Below are 20,784 nucleotides of genomic sequence, written 5' to 3'. Positions count from 1 at the left end.
CCCTCACACTCACACACTGCATCTCTCTCCCTCCCACACACACTGCATCTTTCTCCCTCACACACACACACTGCATCTCTCTCTCCCTCACACACACACACACAGTGCACGTCTCTCCCGCATACACAGTACATCTCTCTCTCCCTCACGCACAAAGTGCATCTCTCTCCCTCACACACACAAAGTGCATCTCTCTCCCTCACTCACACACGGTGCATCTCTCTCTCACTCACACACACACTGCATCTCTCTCCCTCCCACAAACAGTGCATCTCTCTCTCCCTCACACACACAGTGCATCTCTCTCCCTCACACACACAGTGCATCTCTCTCCCTCACACACACACACAGTGCATCTCTCACCCTCACACACACACAGTGCATCTCTTTCTCCCTCACGCACACACAGTGCATCTCTCTCACCCTCACACACACAGTGCATCTCTTTCTCCCTCACACACACACTGCATCTCTCTCCCTCTCACACACACTGCATCTCTCTCCCTCTCACACACACTGCATCTCTCTCCCTCACACACACTGCATCTTCCTCTCCCTCACACACAGTGCATCTCTCTCTCCCTCACACACACAGTGCATCTCACTCCCTCACACACACAGTGCATCTCTCTCCCTCGCACACACAAAGTGCATCTCTCTCTCCCTCACACACACTGCATCTCTCTCTCCCTCACACACACACACAGTGCACGTCTCTCCCGCATACACAGTACATCTCTCTCTCCCTCACGCACAAAGTGCATCTCTCTCCCTCACACACACAAAGTGCATCTCTCTCCCTCACTCACACACAGTGCATCTCTCTCCCTCACTCACACACAGTGCATCTCTCTCTCCCTCACACACACACCGCATCTCTCTCCCTCACACACACACTGCATCTCTCTCCCTCACTCACACACAGTGCATCTCTCTCTCCCTCACACACACACCGCATCTCTCTCCCTCACACACACACTGCATCTCTCTCCCTCACACACACAAAGTGCATCTCTCTCTCCCTCACACACAAAGTGCATCTCTACTCTTCAAACACACAGTGCATCTATCTCCCTCACACACACACACTGCACCTCTCTCCCTCACACACACACAGTGCATCTCTCTCCCTCACACACGCAGTGCATCTCTCTCCCTCACACACGCAGTGCATCTCTCTCCCTCACACACACAAAGTGCATCTCTCTCCCTCACTCACACACAGTGCATCTCTCTCTCCCTCACACACACACCGCATCTCTCTCCCTCACACACACACTGCATCTCTCTCCCTCACACACAAAGTGCATCTCTACTCTTCAAACACACAGTGCATCTATCTCCCTCACACACACACACTGCACCTCTCTCCCTCACACACACAGTCCATCTCTCTCCCTCACACACACACACCACCTCTCTCCCTCACACACACACACAGTGCATCTCTCTGTCCCTCACACACACAGCAGCTCTCTCTCTCTCACACACAGTGCATTTCTCTCCCTCACACACAGTCCATCTCTCTCCCTCACACAAAAGTGCATCTCTCTCCCTCACACACACACAGTGCATCTCTCTCTCCCTCACACACACCGTGCATCTCTCTCCCTCACACACAAAGTGCATTTCTCTCCCTCACACTCACAGTGCATCTCTCTCCCACACACACACAGTGCATCTCTCTCCCTCACACACACCGTGCATCTCTCTCCCTCACACACAAAGTGCATCTCTCTCCCTCACACTCACAGTGCATCTCTGTCCCTCACACACACAGTGCATCTCTCTCCCTCAGACACACACAGTGCACGTGTCTCCCTCATACACACACACTGCATCTCTCTCCCTCCCACCAACAGTCCATCTCTCTCTCCCTCACACACACACACTCTGCATCTCTCTCCCTCCCACCAACAGTCCATCTCTCTCTCCCTCACACACACACACTGTGCATCTCTCTCCCTCACACACACACACAGTGCATCTCTCTCCCTCACACACACACAGTGCACGTCCCTTCCGCATTCACACAGTACATCTCTCACGCGCATAGTGCATGTCTCTCCCTCACACGCACAAAGTGCATTTCTCCCCTTCACACACACAGTACATCTCTCTCTCCCTCACACACACACACTGCATCCCTCTCCCTCCCACACACTGTGCATCTCTCTCATCCTCACGCACACAGTGCATCTCTCTCTCCCTCACACACACACAGTGCACCTCCCTCCTCCTCACACACAAAGTGCATCTCTCTCCCTCACACACACACAGTGCATCTCTCTCCCTCACACACACACACAGTGCATCTCTCACCCTCACACACACACACTGCATCTCTCTCTCCCTCACACACACCGTGCATCTCTCTCCCTCACACCAACAGTGCATCTCTCTCCCTCACACACAAAGTGCATCTCTCTCCCTCACACACACACAGTGCATCTCTCTCTCCCTCACACACACCGTGCATCTCTCTCCCTCACACAAAGTGCATCTCTCTCCCTCACACTCACAGTGCATCTCTCTCCCTCACACACACAGTGCATCTCTCTCTCCCTCACACACACAGTGCATCTCTCTCCCTCAGACACACACAGTGCACGTCTCTCCCTCATACACACCAGGTGCTTCTCTCTCCCTCACACACACACACTGCATCTCTCTCCCTCCCACAAACAGTGCATCTCTCTCTCCCTCACACACACAGTGCATCTCTCTCCCTCACACACACACACAGTGCATCTCTCACCCTCACACACACACAGTGCATCTCTTTCTCCCTCACGCACACACAGTGCATCTCTCTCTCCCTCACACACACAGTGCATCTCTTTCTCCCTCACACACACACTGCATCTCTCTCCCTCTCACACACACTGCATCTCTCTCCCTCTCACACACACTGCATCTCTCTCCCTCACACACACTGCATCTCCCTCTCCCTCACACACACAGTGCATCTCTCTCTCCCTCACACACACACTGCATCTCACTCCCTCACACACACAGTGCATCTCTCTCCCTCACACACACAAAGTGCATCTCTCTCTCCCTCACACACACTGCATCTCTCTCTCCCTCACACACACAAGTGCATCGAACTCCCTCACACTCACACACTGCATCTCTCTCCCTCCCACACACACTGCATCTTTCTCCCTCACACACACACACTGCATCTCTCTCTCCCTCACACACACACACACAGTGCGCTTCTCTCCCGCATACACAGTACATCTCTCTCTCCCTCACGCACAAAGTGCATCTCTCTCCCTCACACACACAAAGTGCATCTCTCTCCCTCACTCACACACAGTGCATCTCTCTCTCACTCACACACACACTGCATCTCTCTCCCTCCCACAAACAGTGCATCTCTCTCTCCCTCACACACACAGTGCATCTCTCTCCCTCACACACACAGTGCATCTCTCTCCCTCACACACACACACAGTGCATCTCTCACCCTCACACACACACAGTGCATCTCTTTCTCCCTCACGCACACACAGTGCATCTCTCTCACCCTCACACACACAGTGCATCTCTTTCTCCCTCACACACACACTGCATCTCTCTCCCTCTCACACACACTGCATCTCTCTCCCTCTCACACACACTGCATCTCTCTCCCTCACACACACTGCATCTTCCTCTCCCTCACACACAGTGCATCTCTCTCTCCCTCACACACACAGTGCATCTCACTCCCTCACACACACAGTGCATCTCTCTCCCTCGCACACACAAAGTGCATCTCTCTCTCCCTCACACACACTGCATCTCTCTCTCCCTCACACACACACAAGTGCATCGAACTCCCTCACACTCACACACTGCATCTCTCTCCCTCCCACACACACTGCATCTTTCTCCCTCACACACACACACTGCATCTCTCTCTCCCTCACACACACACACAGTGCACGTCTCTCCCGCATACACAGTACATCTCTCTCTCCCTCACGCACAAAGTGCATCTCTCTCCCTCACACACACAAAGTGCATCTCTCTCCCTCACTCACACACAGTGCATCTCTCTCCCTCACTCACACACAGTGCATCTCTCTCTCCCTCACACACACACCGCATCTCTCTCCCTCACACACACACTGCATCTCTCTCCCTCACTCACACACAGTGCATCTCTCTCTCCCTCACACACACACCGCATCTCTCTCCCTCACACACACACTGCATCTCTCTCCCTCACACACACAAAGTGCATCTCTCTCTCCCTCACACACAAAGTGCATCTCTACTCTTCAAACACACAGTGCATCTATCTCCCTCACACACACACACTGCACCTCTCTCCCTCACACACACACAGTGCATCTCTCTCCCTCACACACGCAGTGCATCTCTCTCCCTCACACACGCAGTGCATCTCTCTCCCTCACACACACAAAGTGCATCTCTCTCCCTCACTCACACACAGTGCATCTCTCTCTCCCTCACACACACACCGCATCTCTCTCCCTCACACACACACTCCATCTCTCTCCCTCACACACACACACCACCTCTCTCCCTCACACACACACACAGTGCATCTCTCTGTCCCTCACACACACAGCAGCTCTCTCTCTCTCACACACAGTGCATTTCTCTCCCTCACACACAGTCCATCTCTCTCCCTCACACAAAAGTGCATCTCTCTCCCTCACACACACACAGTGCATCTCTCTCTCCCTCACACACACCGTGCATCTCTCTCCCTCACACACAAAGTGCATTTCTCTCCCTCACACTCACAGTGCATCTCTCTCCCACACACACACAGTGCATCTCTCTCCCTCACACACACCGTGCATCTCTCTCCCTCACACACAAAGTGCATCTCTCTCCCTCACACTCACAGTGCATCTCTGTCCCTCACACACACAGTGCATCTCTCTCCCTCAGACACACACAGTGCACGTGTCTCCCTCATACACACACACTGCATCTCTCTCCCTCCCACCAACAGTCCATCTCTCTCTCCCTCACACACACACACTGTGCATCTCTCTCCCTCCCACCAACAGTCCATCTCTCTCTCCCTCACACACACACACTGTGCATCTCTCTCCCTCACACACACACACAGTGCATCTCTCTCCCTCACACACACACAGTGCACGTCCCTTCCGCATTCACACAGTACATCTCTCACGCGCATAGTGCATGTCTCTCCCTCACACGCACAAAGTGCATTTCTCCCCTTCACACACACAGTACATCTCTCTCTCCCTCACACACACACACTGCATCCCTCTCCCTCCCACACACTGTGCATCTCTCTCATCCTCACGCACACAGTGCATCTCTCTCTCCCTCACACACACACAGTGCACCTCCCTCCTCCTCACACACAAAGTGCATCTCTCTCCCTCACACACACACAGTGCATCTCTCTCCCTCACACACACACACAGTGCATCTCTCACCCTCACACACACACACTGCATCTCTCTCTCCCTCACACACACCGTGCATCTCTCTCCCTCACACCAACAGTGCATCTCTCTCCCTCTCACACACACTGCATCTCTCTCCCTCACACACACTGCATCTCTCTCCCTCACACACACATTGCATCTCTCTCTCCCTCACACACACACAGTGTGTCTCTCTCTCCCTCACACACACACACACAGTGCACGTCTCTCTCTCACACACACACACAGTGCACGTCTCTCCCGCATACACACAGTACATCTCTCTCTCCCTCACGCACAAAGTGCATGTCTCTCCCTCACACACACAAAGTGGATCTCTCTCCCTCACTCACACACAGTGCATCTCTCTCTCCCTCACACACACAGTGCATCTCTCTCCCTCACACACACTGCATCTCTCTCCCTCACACACACACAGTGCACGTCTCTCCCGCATACACACAGTACATCTCTCTCCCCCTCACGCACAAAGTGCATGTCTCTCCCTCACACACACAAAGTGGATCTCTCTCCCTCACTCACACACAGTGCATCTCTCTCTCCCTCACACACACAGTGCATCTCTCTCCCTCACACACACACACAGTGCATCTCTCCCTCCCTCACACACACAGTGCATCTCTCTCTCCCTCACACACACTGCACTCTCTCTCTCCCTCACACACACAAGTGCATCGATCTCCCTCACACACACACTGCATCTCTTCCCTTCAAAAACACCGTGCATCTCTCTCCCTCAGACACACACAGTGCACATCTCTGCCTCATACACACAGTGCATCTCTCTGTCCCTCACACACACAGTGCATCTCTCTCCCTCACACACACACAGAGCACCTCCCTCTCCCTCACACACACACAGTGCATCTCTCTCCCTCACACACACACAGTGCACGTCCCTTCCGCATTCACACAGTACATCTCTCACGCGCATAGTGCATGTCTCTCCCTCACACGCACAAAGTGCATTTCTCCCCTTCACACACACAGTGCATCTCTCTCTCCCTCACACACACACACTGCATCCCTCTCCCTCCCACACACTGTGCATCTCTCTCATCCTCACGCACACAGTGCATCTCTCTCTCCCTCACACACACACAGTGCACCTCCCTCCTCCTCACACACAAAGTGCATCTCTCTCCCTCACACACACACACTGCATCTCTCTCTCCCTCACACACACAGTGCATTTCTCTCTCCCTCACACACACAGTGCATCTCTCTCCCTGACACACACACAGTGCATCTGTCTCTCCCTCACACACACCGTGCATCTCTCTCCCTCACACACACGGTGCATCTCTCTCCCTCTCACGCACACTGTGCATCTCTCTCTCTCCCTCACACACACAAAATGCTTCTCTCTTCCTCACACACACACAGTGCATCTCTCTCCCTCATACACACAAGGTGCTTCTCTCTCCCTCACACACACAAGGTGCTTCTCTCTCCCTCACACACACACAAAGTGCATCTCTCTCTCCCTCACACACACTCAGTGCATCTCTCTCTCCCTCACACACACTGCATCTCTCTCTCCCTCACACACACACAAGTGCATCGAACTCCCTCACACTCACACACTGCATCTCTCTCCCTCCCACACACACTGCATCTTTCTCCCTCACACACACACTGCATCTCTCTCTCCCTCACACACACACACAGTGCACGTCTCTCCCGCATACACAGTACATCTCTCTCTCCCTCACGCACAAAGTGCATCTCTCTCCCTCACACACACAAAGTGCATCTCTCTCCCTCACTCACACACAGTGCATCTCTCTCTCCCTCACACACACACCGCATCTCTCTCCCTCACACACACACTGCATCTCTCTCCCTCACACACACAAAGTGCATCTCTCTCTCCCTCACACACAAAGTGCATCTGTACTCTTCAAACACACAGTGCATCTATCTCCCTCACACACACACACTGCACCTCTCTCCCTCACACACACACAGTGCATCTCTCTCCCTCACACACGCAGTGCATCTCTCTCCCTCACACACGCAGTGCATCTCTCTCCCTCACACACGCAGTCCATCTCTCTCCCTCACACACACACACCACCTCTCTCCCTCACACACACACACAGTGCATCTCTCTCCCTCACACACACAGTGCATCTCTCTCCCTCACACACGCAGTCCATCTCTCTCCCTCACACACACACCACCTCTCTCCCTCACACACACACACACTGCATCTCTCTGTCCCTCACACACACAGCAGCTCTCTCTCTCTCACACACAGTGCATTTCTCTCCCTCACACACAGTCCATCCCTCTCCCTCACACAAAAGTGCATCTCTCTCCCTCATACACACACAGTGCATCTCTCTCTCCCTCACACACACCGTGCATCTCTCTCCCTCACACACAAAGTGCATCTCTCTCCCTCACACTCACAGTGCATCTCTCTCCCTCACTCACAGTGCATCTCTGTCCCTCACACACACAGTGCATCTCTCTCCCTCAGACACACACAGTGCACGTGTCTCCCTCATACACACCAGGTGCTTCTCTCTCCCTCACACACTCACACTGCATCTCTCACCCTCCCACCAACAGTGCATCTCTCTCTCCCTCACACACACACACACTGTGCATCTCTCTCCCTCACACACACACACAGTGCATCTCTCACCCTCACACACACACAGTGCATCTCTTTCTCCCTCACACACACAGTGCATCTCTCTCTCCCTCACACACACCGTGCATCTCTCTCCCTCACACACAAAGTGCATCTCTCTCCCTCACACACACAGTGCATCTCTCTCCCTCCCACCAACAGTGCATCTCTCTCCCTCTCACACACACTGCATCTCTCTCCCTCACACACACTGCATCTCTCTCCCTCACACACACAGTGCATCTCTCTCTACCTCACACACACACACACAGTGTGTCTCTCTCTCCCTCACACACACACACAGTGCACGTCTCTCTCTCACACACACACACAGTGCATCTCTCTCCCTCACACACACACAGTGCATCTCTCCCTCCCTCACACACACTGTGCATCTCTCTCTCCCTCACACACACAGTGCATCTCTCTCCCTCACACACACACAGTGCATCTCTCTCCCCCTCACGCACAAGTGCATCGATCTCCCTCACACACACACTGCATCTCTTCCCTTCAAAAACACCGTGCATCTCTCTCCCTCAGACACACACAGTGCACGTCTCTCCCTCATACACACAGTGCACATCTCTGCCTCATACACACAGTGCATCTCTCTGTCCCTCACACACACAGTGCATCTCTCTCCCTCACACACACACAGAGCACCTCCCTCTCCCTCACACACACACAGTGCATCTCTCTCCCTCACACACACACAGTGCACGTCCCTTCCGCATTCACACAGTACATCTCTCACGCGCATAGTGCATGTCTCTCCCTCACACGCACAAAGTGCATTTCTCCCCTTCACACACACAGTGCATCTCTCTCCCTCACACACACACACTGCATCCCTCTCCCTCCCACACACTGTGCATCTCTCTCATCCTCACGCACACAGTGCATCTCTCTCTCCCTCACACACACACAGTGCACCTCCCTCCTCCTCACACACAAAGTGCATCTCTCTCCCTCACACACACACAGTGCATCTCTCTCTCCCTCACACACACACTGCATCTCTCTCTCCCTCACACACACACTGCATCTCTCTCTCCCTCACACACACACAGTGCATCTCTCCCTCCCTCACACACACAGTGCATCTCTCTCTCCCTCACACACACTGCATCTCTCTCTCTCCCTCACACACACACAAGTGCATCGATCTCCCTCACACACACACTGCATCTCTTCCCTTCAAAAACACCGTGCATCTCTCTCCCTCAGACACACACAGTGCACATCTCTGCCTCATACACACAGTGCATCTCTCTGTCCCTCACACACACAGTGCATCTCTCTCCCTCACACACACACAGAGCACCTCCCTCTCCCTCACACACACACAGTGCATCTCTCTCCCTCACACACACACAGTGCACGTCCCTTCCGCATTCACACAGTACATCTCTCACGCGCATAGTGCATGTCTCTCCCTCACACACACAAAGTGCATTTCTCCCCTTCACACACACAGTGCATCTCTCTCATCCTCACGCACACAGTGCATCTCTCTCTCCCTCACACACACACAGTGCACCTCCCTCCTCCTCACACACAAAGTGCATCTCTCTCCCTCACACACACACAGTGCATCTCTCTCTCCCTCACACACACACTGCATCTCTCTCTCCCTCACACACATAGTGCATTTCTCTCTCCCTCACACACACAGTGCATCTCTCTCCCTGACACACACACAGTGCATCTGTCTCTCCCTCACACACACCGTGCATCTCTCTCCCTCACACACACGGTGCATCTCTCTCCCTCTCACGCACACAGTGCATCTCTCTCTCTCCCTCACACACACAAAATGCTTCTCTCTTCCTCACACACACACAGTGCATCTCTCTCCCTCCTACACACAAGGTGCTTCTCTCTCCCTCACACACACAAGGTGCTTCTCTCTCCCTCACACACACAAAGTGCATCTCTCTCTCCCTCGCACACACTCAGTGCATCTCTCTCTCCCTCACACACACAGTGCACCTCCCTCTCCCTCACACACACACACAGTGCATCTCTCTCCCTCACACACACACAGTGCATCTCTCTCCCTCGCGCACACACACACAGTGCAGCTCTCTCCCTCACACACACACACACGTACAGTGCATCTCTCTCCCTCACACAAACACACAGTGCATCTCTCTCCCTCACACACACACAGTGCATCTCTCTCCCTCACACACACACCGTGCACCTCCCTCTCCCTCACACACACAGTCCTTCACACTCGAACACTCGTGTCTCCCTCACGCTTGAACACACGTGCCTCCCTCGCGCTCGAGCTCACGTGTCTCCCTCGTGCTCGAACACACGTGTCTCCCTCGCGCTCGACCACAAGTGTCTCCCTCGCGCTCGAACAAACGTGTCTCCCTCGCGCTCGAACAAACGTGCCTCCTTTGCGCTCGAACAAACGTGTCTCCCTCGTGCTCGAACAAATGTGTCTGTCTTGCGCTCAAACACATGTCTCCCTCACACTGGAACACACGTGTCTCCCTCACGCTCGAACACACAATCTTCCTATTGCTCGAGCGCACATGTCACCCTCGCACTGGAACACAAGTGTTTCCCTCACGCTTGAACACGTGCCTCCCTCGCGGCTCGAACAAACGTGTCTCCCTCGCGCTCGAACAAACGTGTCTCCCTCGCGCTCGAACAAACGTGTCTCCCTCGCGCTCGAACAAACGTGTCTCCCTCGCGCTCGAACACGTGTCCCCCTCACGCTCGAACACACGTGACTCCCTCGCACTCGAACACACGTGTCTCCCTCGCACTTGAACACACGTCTCCCTCGTGCTCGAACACACGTGTCTCATTCGCGCTGGAAGCCACGTGACTCCCTCGCGCTGGAGCACGCACTCAAACACGCAGGCGTCTCCCCCTCTGCAACTCTCGCACTCTCACACAATCATCTCCCTCTCCCTCGAGCACACGGGCACGTCTCGGTGGAACACAGACTTCTCACCGTTGCTCGAACACACGTGTGTCCCTCGCGCTCGAACACGCGTGTCACCCTTGCGCTCGAACGCACGTGCCTCCCTCGCGCTCGAACACTTGTCTCCCTCGCGCTCGAACACTTATCTCCCTCACACTGGAACACGTGTCTCCCTCGCACTGGAACACGCATGTCTCCCTCACACTGGAACACGTGTCTCCCTCGCACTGGAACACGCATGTCTCCCTCGCACTGGAACACGCGTGTCTCCCTCGCGCACAAACGCACGTGTCTCCCTCACGCTCGAACCAACAAATCTTCCTATCGCTCGAGTGCACATGTCTCCCTCGCACTCGACCAGACGTGTCTCCCTCGTGCTCGAACACGCGTGTCTCATTCGCGCTGGAACCCACGTGACTCCCTCGCGCTCGAACACGCGCTCAAACACACAAGCGTCTCCCCCTCTGCGTCTCTCGCACTCTCACAATCGTCTCCCCCTCCCTCGAAAACACGGGCACGTCTCGGTGGAACCCAGACGTCTCACCGTTGCTTGAACACATGTCTCCCTCATGCTCGAACAGACATATCTCCCTCACACTCGAACACACGTGTCTCCCTCACGCTCGAACAAGTGTCTCCCTCGCACTGGAACACGTGTCTCACTCGCACTGGAACACACGCGTCTCCCTCGCGCACGAATGCACGTGTCTCCCTCACGCTTGAACCAACAAATCTTCCTATCGCTCGGGTGCACGTGTCTCCCTCACACTGGACCACACGTGTCTCCCTCGCGCTCGAACACACGTGTCTCCCTCGCACTTGAACACACATGTCTCCCTTGTGCTCGAACGCACGTGCCTCCCTCGCGCTCGAACACTTGTCTCCCTCGCGCTGGAACACACGCATCTCCCTCGCGCACAAACACACACTCAAACACGCAGGCGTCTCCCCCTCTGCATCTCTCGCACTCTCACACAATCGTCTCCCTCTCCCTCGAACACACGGGCACGACTCGGTGGAACACACGTCTCACCGTTGCTCGAACTCACGTGTCCCCCTCACGCTCAAACACACGTGACTCCCTCGCACTCGAACACACGTGTCTCCCTCGCGCTCGAACACACGTGTCTCCCTCGCGCTCGAACACACGTGTCTCCCTCGTGCTCTAACACACGTGTCTCCCTCGCGCTTGAACACTCGTTTCTCCCTCTTGCTCGAACACACGTGTCTCGCTCGCACTCGAATACCCGTGACTCCCTCGCGCTCGAACAACCGTGACTCCCTCGCGCTCGAACAACCGTGACTCCCTCGCGCTCGAACAACCGTAACTCCCTCGCGCTCGAACACACGTGTCTCGCTCGCGCTCGAACACTTGTCTCCCTCGCGCTCGAACGCACAAATCTTCCTATCGCTCGAGCGCACAAATCTTCCTATCGCTCGAGCGCACATGTCTCTCTCGTGCTCAGACGCACTCGAACATGCGTGTCTTCCTCATGCTCGAGTACACGTGACGCCCTCACGCTCGAACACGTGTCTCCGGCGTGCTCGAACACTTCTCCCTCGCGTTCAAATACACGTGTCTCCCTCATGCTTGAACCAACAAATCTTCCTATAGCTCGAGTGCACATGTCATCTCGCGCTGGAACACACGTGTCTCCCTCGTGCTTGAACACACATGTCTCGTGCATGAACACGTGTCTCCCTCGCGCTGAAACACACGAGTCACCCTCACGCTGAAACACACGAGTCTCCCTCACGCTCTAACACACGCTCAAACACACAGGCGTCTCCCCCTCTGCATCTCTCGCACTCTCACACAATCGTCTCCCTCTGCCTCGAACACACGGGCACGTCTCGGTGGAACACAGACGTCTCACCGTTGCTCGAACACACGTGTCTTTCTCGCGCTCAAACAAACGTGTCTTCCTCGCACTCGAACACACGCGTCTCCCTCGCACTCGAACACACGCGTCTCCCTCGTGCTCGAACGCACGTGTCTACCTCGCGCTCGAACACAGGCGTCTCCCTCGTGCTCGAACACACGTGTCTCCCTCATGCTCGAACACACGTGTCTCCCTCGCGCTCGAACATGCTTGTCTCCCTCGCGCTCGAACACGTGTCTCTCTCGCACTGGAACACGCGTGTCTCCCTCGCGCACAAACGCACGTGTCTCCCTCACGCTCGAACCAACAAATCTTCCTATCGCTCGAGTGCACATGTCTCCCTCGCACTGGACCACGCGTGTCTTCCTCGCGCTCGAACACACGTGTCTCCCTCGCACTTGAATACACGTCTCCCTCGTGCTCGAACACGCGTGTCTCATTCGCGCTGGAACCCACGTGACTCCCTCGCGCTGGAACACGTGCTCAAACACACAGGCGTCTCCCCCTCTGCATCTCTCGCACTCTCACACAATCGTCTCCCTCTCCCTCGAACACACGGGCACGTCTCGGTGGAACACAGACGTCTCACCGTTGCTCGAACACATGTGTCTCCCTCGCGCTCGAACACGCGTGTCACCCTCGCGCTCGAACGCACGTGCCTCCCTCGCGCTCGAACACTTGTCTCCCTCACACTGGAACACGTGTCTCCCTCGCACTGGAACACGCATGTCTCCCTCGCACTGGAACACGCGTGTCTCCCTCGCGCACAAACGCACGTGTCTCCCTCACGCTCGAACCAACAAATCTTCCTATCGCTCGAGTGCACATGTCTCCCTCGCACTCGACCAGACGTGTCTCCCTCGTGCTCGAACATGCGTGTCTCAATCGCGCTGGAACCCACGTGACTCCCTCGCGCTCGAACACGCGCTCAAACACACAAGCGTCTCCCCCTCTGCGTCTCTCGCACTCTCACACAATCGTCTCCCCCTCCCTCGAAAACACGGGCACGTCTCGGTGGAACCCAGACATCTCACCGTTGCTTGAACACATGTCTCCCTCACGCTCGAACACACGTGTCCCCCTCGCGCTCGAACAGACATGTCTCCCTCACACTCGAACACACATGTCTCCCTCACGCTCGAACACACGTGTCTCCCTCGCGCTCGAACAAGTGTCTCCCTCGCACTAGAACACGTGTCTCCCTCGCACTGGAACACACGCGTCTCCCTCGCGCACGAATGCACGTGTCTCCCTCACGCTCGAACCAACAAATCTTCCTATCGCTCGGGTGCACGTGTCTCACTGACACTGGACCACACGTGTCTCCCTCGCGCTCGAACACACGTGTCTCCCTCGCACTTGAACACACATGTCTCCCTCGTGCTCGAACGCACGTGCCTCCCTCGCGCTCGAACACTTGTCTCCCTCGCGCTGGAACACACGCGTCTCCCTCGCGCACAAACACGCACTCAAACACGCAGGCGTCTCCCCCTCTGCATCTCTCGCACTCTCACACAATCGTCTCCCTCTCCCTCGAACACATGGGCACGACTCGGTGGAACACAGACGTCTCACCGTTGCTCGAACTCACGTGTCTCCCTCGCGCTCGAACACAGGTGTCTCCCTCGCGCTCGAACACAGGTGTCTCCCTCGCGCTCGAACACAGGTGTCTCCCTCGCGCTCGAACACAGGTGTCTCCCTCGCGCTCGAATACAGGTGTCTCCCTCGCGCTCGAACACGGGTGTCTCCCTCGCGCTCGAACACAGGTGTCTCCCTCGCGCTCGAACACTTGTCTCCCTCGCGCTGGAACACACGCGTCTCCCTCGCGCACAAACACGCACTCAAACACGCAGGCGTCTCCCCCTCTGCATCTCTCGCACTCTCACACAATCGTCTCCCTCTCCCTCGAACACATGGGCACGACTCGGTGGAACACAGACGTCTCACCGTTGCTCGAACTCACGTGTCTCCCTCGCGCTCGAACACAGGTGTCTCCCTCGCGCTCGAACACAGGTGTCTCCCTCGCGCTCGAACACAGGTGTCTCCCTCGCGCTCGAACACAGGTGTCTCCCTCGCGCTCGAATACAGGTGTCTCCCTCGCGCTCGAACACGGGTGTCTCCCTCGCGCTCGAACACAGGTGTCTCCCTCATGCTCGAACACACGTGTCTCCCTCGCGCTCAAACACGTGTCGCCCTCGCGCTCAAACACACGTTTCTCCCTCACGCATGAACACAGAAATCTTCCTATCACTCGAGCGCACATGTCTCCCTCACGCTCGCACGCACGCATCTCCCTCGCGCTCGTGCACACCTGTCTCTCTTGCACACACACACACACACACGCCTGTCACCCCCACGCTTGAACACATTTATTGCCCTCACGCTCGAACACGCGTGTCTCCCTCGCGCTCGAACACTCGTGTCTCCGACTTGCTCGAACACACGTGTCTCCCTCCTGCTCGAACACGTGTCTCCCTCGTGTTCGAACACCCGTGTCAACCTCTCGTTCGAACACACGTGTCTCCCTCGCGCGGACGCACGTGTCTCCCTCGCGCGGACGCACGTGTCTCCCTCGCGCGCGCGGACGCACGTGTCTCCCTCGCGTTCGAACACCCGTGTCAACCTTAATAATGAATTCTTAATAATAATTTAGGGCAGCACGGTAGCATAGTGGTTAGCACAATTGCTTCACAGCTCCAGGGTCCCAGGTTCGATTCCGGCTTAGGTCACTGTCTGTGCGGAGTCTGCACATCCTCCCCGTGTGTGCGTGGGTTTCCTCCGGGTGCTCCGGTTTCCTCCCACAGGCCAAAGATGTGCAGGTTAGGTGGATTGACCATGATAAATTGCCCTTAGTCTCCAAAATTGCCCTTAGTGTTGGGTGGGGTTACTGGGTTATGGGGATAGGGTGGCGGTGTTGACCTTGGGTAGGGTGCTCTTTCCAAGAGCCGGTGCAGACTCGATGGGCCGAATGGCCTCCTTCTGCACTGTAAATTCTATGATAATCTATGAATCTTTATTGTCACAAACAGGCATACATTAACACTGCAATGAAGTTACTGTGAAAAGCTACCATTCTGGCGCCTGCTCGGCTACACAGAGGGAGATTTCAAAATGTCCAATTCACCTAACAGCACGTCTTTCGCGACTTGTGGGAGGAAAATGGAGCACCGGAGGAAACCCACGCAGGCACGGGGAGAACGTGCAGACTCCACACAAACAGTGACCCAAGCCGGGAATTTCTCTTTTTTTGCACAAGCTGGAATCATAGAATGCCTACAGTGCAGAAGGAGGCCATTTGGCCCATCAAGTCTGCACCGAACCTCTGAAAGCACTCCACCCCAAATACATTCCCCTGCCCTATCCCAACAACCCCTGAACCTAACCCACACATTTTTATTTGGACACTATGGAGCAATTTATCTTGGCCAATCCGCCCAACCTGCACATCGTTCGACTATGGGAGGAAATCGGAGCACCCAGAGAAACCCACGCAGACACGGGGTGAAAGTGCAAACTCCACACAGTCACCCAAGACCGGAATTGAACCCATGGTGCAGCATTGTTAACCACTGTACAGGCCTCCCAACAGCCAGCGGGAGATAGAGGAGCAGATAGGTAGACAGATTTTAGAAAAGAGTAAAAACAACAGGGTTGTGGTGATGGGAGACTTCAACTTCCCCAATATTGACTGGGACTCACTTAGTGCCAGGGGCTTAGACGGGCAGAGTTTGTAAGGAGCATCCAGGAGGGCTTCTTAAAACAATATGTAGACAGTCCAACTAGGGAAGGGGCGGTACTGGACCTGGTATTGGGGAATGAGCCCGGCCAGGTGGTAGATGTTTCCGTAGGGGAGCATTTCGGTAACAGTGACCACAATTCAGTAAGTTTTAAAGTACTGGTGGACAAGGATAAGAGTGGTCCTAGGATGAATGTGCTAAATTGGGGGAAGGCTAATTATAACAATATTAGGAGGGAACTGAAGAACATAGATTGGGGGCGGATGTTTGAGGGCAAATCAACATCTGACATGTGGGAGGCTTTCAAGTGGCAGTTGAAAGGAATTCAGGACCGGCATGTTCCTGTGAGGAAGAAGGATAAATATGGCAATTTTCGGGAACCATGGATGACGAGAGATATTGTAGGCCTCGTCAAAAAGAAAAGAGGCATTTGTCAGGGCTAAAAGGCTGGGAACAGACGAAGCCTGCGTGGAATATAAGGAAAGTAGGAAGGAACTTAAGCAAGGAGTCAGGAGGGCTAGAAGGGGTCACGAAAAGTCATTGGCAAATAGGGTTAAGGAAAATCCCAAGGCTTTTTACACATACATAAAAAGCAAGAGGGTAGCCAGGGAAAGGGTTGGCCCACTGAAGGATAGGCAAGGGAATCTATGTGTGGAGCCAGAGGAAAAGGGCGAGGTACTAAATGAATACTTTGCATCAGTATTCACCAAAGAGAAGAAATTAGTAGATGTTGAGTCTGGAGAAGGGTGTGTAGATAGCCTGGGTCACATTGAGATCCAAAAAGACGAGGTGTTGGGTGTCTTAAAAAATATTAAGGTAGATAAGTCCCCAGGGCCTGATGGAATCTACCCCAGAATACTGAAGGAGGCTGGAGAGGAAATTGCTGAGGCCTTGACAGAAATCTTTGGATCCTCGCTGTCTTCAGGGGATGTCCCGGAGGACTGGAGAATAGCCAATGTTGTTCCTCTGTTTAAGAAGGGTAGCAAGGATAATCCCGGGAACTACAGGCCGGTGAGCCTTACTTCAGTGGTAGGGAAATTACTGGAGGGAATTCTTCGAGACAGGATCTTCCCATTTGGAAGCAAATGGACGTATTAGTCAGATGTCACTGTCCAACGCCGGCATCTCCACATCACGTATTAGTGAGAGGCAGCACGGTTTTGTGAAGGGGAGGTCGTGTCTCACTAACTTGATAGAGTTTTTCGAGGAGGTCACTAAGATGATTGATGCAGGTAGGGCAGTGGATGTTGTCTATATGGACTTCAGTAAGGCCTTTGACATGGTAGACTAGTACAAAAGGTGAAGTCACACGGGATCAGGGGTGAGCTGGCAAGGTGGATACAGAACTGGCTAGGCCATAGAAGGCAGAGAGTAGCAATGGAAGGATGCTTTTCTCATTGGAGGGCTATGACCAGTGGTGTTCCACAGGGATCAGTGCTGGGACCTTTGCTCTTTGTAGTATATATAAATGATTTGGAGGAAAATGTAACTGGTCTGATTAGTAAGTTTGCAGACGACACAAAGGTTAGTGGAATTGCGGATAGCGATGAGGCCTGTCTGAGGATACAGCAGGATTTAGATTGTTTGGAGACTTGGGCAGAGAGATGGCAGATGGAGTTTAATCCGGACAAATGTGAGGTAATGCATTTTGGAAGGTCTAATGCAGGTAGGGAATATACAGTGAATGGTAGAACCCTCAAGAGTATTGAAAGTCAAAGAGATCTAGGAGTATAGGTACACAGGTCATTGAAAGGGGCAACACAGGTGGAGAAGGTAGACAAGAAGGCATACGGCATGCTTGCCTTCATTGGCCGGGGCATTGAGCATAAGAATTGGCAAGTCATGTTGCAGCTGTATAGAACCTTAGTTAGGCCACACTTGGAGTATAGTGTTCAATTCTGGTCGCCACACTACCAGAAGGATGTGGAGGCTTTAAAGAGGGTGCAGAAGAGATTTACCAGAATGTTGCCTGGTATGGAGGGCATTAGCTATGAGGAGCGGTTGAATAAACTCAAAACTCAGAATAAACTGAAAAATAAGAAGGGAGAGATCACCTTGGTAGGACTGTACTACAGGCCCCCAAATAGTCAGCGGGAATTTGAGGAGCAAATATGTAAGGAGATTACAGATAGCTGCAAGAATAATAGGGTGGTAGTAGTAGGGGACTTTAACTTTCCCAACATTGACTGGGACAGCCATAGCATTAGGGGCTTGGATGGAGGGAAATTTGTTGAGTGTATTCAGGAGGAATTTCTCATTCAGTATGTGGATGGACCGACTAGAGAGGGGGCAAAACTTGACCTCGTCTTGGGAAATAAGGAAGGGCAAGTGACAGAAGTACGAGTGAGGGATCACTTTGGGACAAGTGACCATAATTCCATTAGTTTTAAGATAGCTATGGAGAATGATAGGTCTGGCCCAAGAGTTAAAATTCTTAATTGGGGCAAGGCCAATTTTGATGGTATCAGACAGGAACTTGCAGAGGTAGATTGGGGGAGACTATTGGCAGACAAAGGGACGGCTGGTAAATGGGAGGCTTTTAAAAATGTGTTAACCAGGGTGCAGGGTAAGCACATTCCCTTTAGAATGAAGGGCAAGGTTGGTAGAAGTAGGGAACCCTGGATGACTCGAGATATTGAGACTCTGGTCAAAAAGAAGAAGGAGGCATATGACGTACATAAGCAACTGGGATCAAGTAGATCCCTTGAAGAGTATAGAGATTGTCGAAATAGAGTTAAGAGGGAAATCAGGAGGGCAAAAAGGGGACATGAAATTGCTTTGGCAAATAATGCAAGGGAGAATCCAAAGAGATTCTACAGATACATAAAGGGGAAAAGAGTAACTAGGGACAGAGTAGGGCCTCTTAAGGATCAACAAGGGCATCTATGTGCAGAGCCACAAGAGTTGGGTGAGATCCTGAATGAATATTTCTCATCGGTATTCACGGTGGAGAAAGGCATGGATGTTAGGAAACTAAGGGAAATAAATAATGATGTCTTGAGAAGTGTGCATATTACAGAGGAGGAGGTGCTGGAAGTCTTAAAGCGCATCAAGGTAGATAAATCCCCGGGACCTGATGAAATGTATCCCAGGATGTTGTGGGAGGCTAGGGAGGAAATTGCGGGTCCCCTAACCGAGATATTTGAATCATCGGCAGCCACAGGTGAGGTGCCTGAAGATTGGAGAGTGGCGAATGTTGTGCCCTTGTTTAAGAAGGGCAGCAGGGAAAAGCCTGGGAACTACAGACCGGTGAGCCCAACGTCTGTAGTAGGTAAGTTGCTAGAAGGTATTCTGAGAGACAGGATCTACAAGCATTTAGAGAGGCAAGGACTGATTTGGGGCAGTCAGCATGGCTTTGTGCGTGGAAAATCATGTCTCACAAATTTGATTGAGTTTTTTGAGGGAGTGACCAAGAAGGTAGATGAGGGCAGTGCAGTAGACGTTGTCTACATGGACTTTAGCAAAGCCTTTGACAAGGTACCGCATGGTAGGTTGTTGCAGAAGGTTAAAGCTCACGGGATCCAGGGTGAGGTTGCCAATTGGATTCAAAATTGGCTGGACGACAGAAATTATGAGGGGCATAGACAGAGTGGATAATCAGAGGCTTTTCCCCAGGGTAGAGGGGTCAATTACTAGGGGGCATAGGTTTAAGGTGAGAGGGGCAAGGTTTAGAGTAGAGGGTGGTCGTAGAGGGTTGTTTTTCAAACTGGAGGCCTGTGACCAGTGGTGTGCCTCAGGGATCGGTGCTGGGTCCACTGTTATTTGTGATTTATATTAATGATTTGGATGAGAATTTAGGAGGCATGGTTAGTAAGTTTGCAGATGACACCAAGATTGGTGGCACAGTGGATAGTGAAGAAGGTTATCTAGGATTGCAACGGGATCTTGATCAATTAGGCCAGTGGGCCGACGAATGGCAGATGGAGTTTAATTTAGATAAATGTGAGGTGATGCATTTTGGCAGATCGAATCAGGCCAGGACCTACTCAGTTAATGGTATGGCGTTGGGGAGAGTTATAGAACAAAGAGATCTAGGAGTACAGGTTCATAGCTCCTTGAAGGTGGAGTCGCAGGTGGACAGGGTGGTGAAGAAGGCATTCGGCATGCTTGGTTTCATTGG

General features: G+C 53.4%; 1 protein-coding gene across 1 annotated transcript in view; it reads left to right on the top strand.

The window, feature by feature from the left end:
* The window catches only part of LOC140390089 (tyrosine-protein kinase RYK-like), a 352,210-nt gene that overhangs the window by 172,156 nt on the left and 159,270 nt on the right, over positions 1 to 20,784 (top strand). The window lies entirely within an intron of this gene.

The sequence above is a fragment of the Scyliorhinus torazame genome, chromosome 14 (genome assembly GCF_047496885.1).
Source record: "Scyliorhinus torazame isolate Kashiwa2021f chromosome 14, sScyTor2.1, whole genome shotgun sequence".
Lineage (NCBI taxonomy): Eukaryota > Metazoa > Chordata > Chondrichthyes > Carcharhiniformes > Scyliorhinidae > Scyliorhinus > Scyliorhinus torazame.
Note: the sequence above shows the minus strand (reverse complement) of the source record. Positions and strands in the feature narration are given on the sequence as shown.